This window comes from Morone saxatilis, unplaced genomic scaffold (assembly GCF_004916995.1).
Source record: "Morone saxatilis isolate NCDOM2014 unplaced genomic scaffold, NCSU_SB_2.0 Contig20, whole genome shotgun sequence".
NCBI lineage: Eukaryota > Metazoa > Chordata > Actinopteri > Moronidae > Morone > Morone saxatilis.
In genome coordinates this window covers 6,405,185-6,409,512 of record NW_023339763.1, presented here as the reverse complement: position 1 = coordinate 6,409,512, position 4,328 = coordinate 6,405,185, and the positions used below count along the sequence as shown (strand labels likewise).

The 4,328-nt window shown below is 37.2% G+C and overlaps 1 protein-coding gene across 3 annotated transcripts in view; it reads left to right on the top strand.

The window, feature by feature from the left end:
• The first annotated feature begins 279 nt into the window (after window positions 1–279).
• Window positions 280–4,328, top strand: part of LOC118331926 (hexokinase-2-like) — a 29,820-nt gene continuing 25,771 nt past the window's right edge. Inside the window, exons 1-2 of one of the 3 annotated variants that reach the window (XM_035667025.1) lie at window positions 280–568; window positions 1,165–1,218. The gene's annotated coding sequence lies outside the window, so the exon portion shown is untranslated. Of the gene's footprint in view, window positions 569–1,164; window positions 1,219–1,438; window positions 1,531–4,328 lie in introns of those variants that run through there. The other 2 variants (XM_035667023.1, XM_035667026.1) reach the window with 2 other exon arrangements.

The following is a 4,328-nucleotide window of genomic DNA, read 5'->3' as shown; positions in this document are numbered from 1 at the left end:
TAAAGTTTAACTAGTAAGTAAAGTACCTCAAATGTGTATTTAAGTACATTACTTGAGTACATGTACTTTCCAGCACTATCATATACTGTAGCCTTTAAAATAAAGTTGGTAACACGCCACTTTTAATTCATTTTAAACCAGTATCAATTATATTTTGGGGTGAACTGATCCGAGAACATGATCCTGACTGTGCGCTCCTCATGCGTCTTTACGCGCAGAGAAACACCTGCCGCTGCAACCTCAACGAGCTCTCCTCCAGCTTCCTTTGGACTTCATCATGGTGTTGAGGTTAGGTGTCCTCTCGGGGAACCTCCGCTATGTTTAGTATCGGTTTTGTTCAGTGAAATCAGCTGTAACCATTCGTGCCGCCGCGCGTTAAAGTGGCCAACCGCACCCGACAGCCTCCACGTCTGTCGGCCCCGAAAACAAACAACACAGCACGTCTCCGCGTGTTGCGACATTCATCCGTCTTCAGATGCAGTGGGTGTAAGCAAGCTCTCTCACGTTCATTCTGCATTAAGGAAGTTGAGCTCCTGTCAGTCTGAGAGGCGCAGCGCACGACGCAAAGGTGAGTGACTTTACTTCACTGCAAAGACAAGCTGCTTTTACAGGTTAGATGAGCTGTTTAGAGAGAGGCAGTCAGCTGTTTGATCTGGTTGAGGAAGTGGCTCCTACATTTTTCCATGAAGATGAAGCCAAAAAGCTCATAAAACTGTAGATGTTTGATTATTTTCTGTCTTGTATGAGATGATTTAGTTCAGGTTTTCCTCCTCATTGACTCTATTGAGTGTCAAAAAGGAGCACATGAGCTCCTTCACTCCCCCCCAGAGAGGGTCTTGAACCCCAGATCTAAAGCCTTCAGCTTTATTTATGTTGTTGTGACTTTAGCAGCAAAGTTGGCTCTTTTGTCAGCTCATGAACCGACTGGTCTGGTGTGTTTTCTTTTGCCTTCAGGAACCTGAAATACTCTTTTAAACCCCCTACCAGTGGGCTCAGTTGTTTGCTGTTGCTCCTGTAGGTGCACAGTGGAAAGCCAGACTTTATTTTTACGTACAGATTAGATTTTTTGATTTATTTTAAAGCTGTCAGATGTGAAATCAGTTAGATCTGAACAAAAGAGACAGACAGACAGATAAAATGCTTTACATTATTTTCCCCGCTTAGGTGTGACTCTGACGTGGTTCAAATCTCCATAAAGGCAACCAGGTGGAAGAAAAAGTGAGTGTTACAGGTTTTCATTCATGCGAACCCGGGGTGGTGACATTCCCTGACGTGACAGATACCTGAGTGTGTAGAGATGAGTGCAGGCCTTTATTGGCTGGATTCAGCTTCAACAGGCGGAGTTAAAGAGCCACAGGTCCTGTAATGTGATCTTAAAGAACGCTCCACCCAAAATATACAAAAAAAAAAAAACCTAATCTAGACTGTTGTCATCAGCTGGAGCTTCCCCCTGAGGTCAGGGATGTCACAATCTCTGTGTTTCTTCAGGGGATTTTAAGTGTTTCAGTGAGCAGAGCTGTGCTGGAAAAAGTAAGCAGTTATTACTTTACTCATTCTACTTAAGTAAAAAGTAGTAGAAGTATTAGCAACTAAGGCTACATTCACACAAGTGGCCCAAATCTGATTTATTTATCTATTTTTACTCATATGTGACTCAGATCTGATTTTGTGATGACTGTGTCTTTCCAACCACATATGAAAGTGGGCCATAAAAAATAAATATTAGTATATAAATAAATTATTAGTAGCTTGTAGTGTGAATGTAGTGAATGTGTAATTTATTGGATCATGTTATTTAATGTTATAGTTGGACAGGATTTGAAATATTTCAAGCTTCATTCGCACACTGTTGAGTAGTTTAAACTATATATTGATGCATCATGTCTTATAAATATGATATGTTGTGTGTAAAATCTTAATCTGTAAAGAAACTGCTATGTAGTGGAGCAGAATGTTTCCTTCTATAATGTAGTATAGTGGAGTATAAAGGATCATTAAGTTTAAAACACTCAAAGTATGTTAAAATACAATGTGATATACCAGGATATAAGGTCATTTAATTGTCATTTTACAGTCCAGGGTGGTATAATGAAACTAAAGTCACAGTTCCCTATATGCTACTCAGACAAAAATGATATAAAATTGATTAATATGTTATAATAAGTTAAAAAGTTAAGTTAAAAAGTAATTAGTCATATAAGGTGTACTTATATGTATAGCAATTAAACTAAATGTACTTTGTTACTTTCCACTGGACCTGAGTTGACTTTTAAATATCTTATCACATCTTATTAGGTTTCAACATTTACAAGTGATGACATTTTTTTATTATTTTTTTGTGAGTAGCTTAAAGAGGAACTACAATCTGAACTTCATGATACAACCCTACGTTGTATATGACAATGAAATAACCTTGAATACATTAATAAATAAAACTCAAGGATTAATTTAGACCTTTAAGCATTAGGGATACATTTACCCTTAGATTTTATAATGAAACAACACTTAAATGTTGATTAAATATTTATCTGACACGTTGAAATAACAGCTCTAGCAACTAAATCTGACACGCCACATTTTTCATGAGCTACATAATCTAAATACTCAAGTTATAAACTTAAATTATTGATATGATATATGAAATTAACTGGCTCTTTAGCTCTCAAATGATCCAATAAGTTCACCAGCTAGTCTCTAACTGTGTCTGTTTGTTGTTTGCTGCAGAGCAGGTTGTGTACAGTGTGTTTGTCCGAGCTTGTTTACCTGCTGTAGCTGGAAACTGAGAAATGAGGAGTTTCTCAGTGACGATCAGCATCTTAAACATTACCCATAAACATTTGCTCCATTGTTAATGTAAAAATATGAATTAGTACAGCTTTAGACTTAAAAGCAGAGGTCAGAAAATGATTTCTATAGGACAGTATTTAGTTAAATTATCTAACATGAGTACCTAACGGTTGTGCAGGCAGAAATAATTGTGATTAATTTCCCTGTTTGAAAGAAATGAGCCCTCAACCCTTGAACTTAACTGATTTGAATTAAACAAATGGAAAAAATAAGAGTTACCCGATCACAATGACATGTTAGATGATCAATATTCTCGACAAAACAGAAAAAAACACCAGTTATCCAACATCTTCATGTGCTAACTGAGCAGTTGCTGGTTTATAATTCTTATAATTTTAATGATGCAATTTCAGATTAATAAATTAAACTTAAAATCTTCAAAACCCACTGAATTAATTTATATTTCTACTTATTTACTTAGTTGAGCTCGTGACTTCAGACACTTCATTTAACGAATCCTATGGTGATTAGGGTCAAGTTCAGAAGGTCAGTGGCTGAAGGTGGAAGCAGCTGTGCTCAGTAATCATGTGCACACTCAAACTGCAACTCCTGACATCAGTATTAAGGAACCTTTTCTAAGATCGACTCTGACTAAGGGGTTCCCAAGCTTCTTTTAAAAGATAGACTCACATGATGATGTGCTCTGGTTACAGCTCCTTTTTCTTCACGCCTCGCTGGTGTGTTTGTTTGTGGGCACACCAGGATGTTCTAACTAACAAATGTTTACTTTGGTTTCTATGTTTGTGTTGTTGTCTCTTTGGAGCAATTTGAAGGTGGACAGCATGTGGAAGTGAAATAAGTGCTTGTTCCCCTTTATTTGTGTCTCTAGACCTTCCTGTCTGTGAACTTTAAATCAGCATTTAATACTGTAAAGTCACACGATGTGGACAAAAAAGGATTCTGGGTCATTTATTTATTTGCTACTGAAATCTGAACCTGAACAAGTTATCTCACTAGATAGTATAACCTTTGACCTGCTGGTGGCACAAAACTTAGAGGATGACCAATTAGGATTCATCCTCTGGGGAAAATGAACATCTGTATCAAATTTCATGGCAATCCCTTCAATATTTCTTAAGATATTTTAATCCAAAGTGGTAAAGTTACTAACATTGCTAGCCGTTAGCGTGGCTAATAGAGCTACAGATGACATAATGTTTGTTAGTCTGTTAAAGGACGATAGAAAAGTCCAGCCTTGCAAGTTTGGGCGTAATTTTCAACACTTGGAAAAACAAAAGAAATCCGATTGGCTTCCAGCTCCAAAAGCAACTTGCAGAAATTGAATATAATATTAATTTCATAAGTGTATAATCACCTGAAAATAACCACCGGAAAATAAGAATTGTTGTGTTTTCGTTACCTTAGAATTTACAATATTTATCTACGTATATCACGGGTCGCCTTCCACTGAGTCCGCCATGTTAAACCGCCATGTTTCTACAGTAGCCCAGAAGGGACAAACAAAACACTGGCTCTAGATG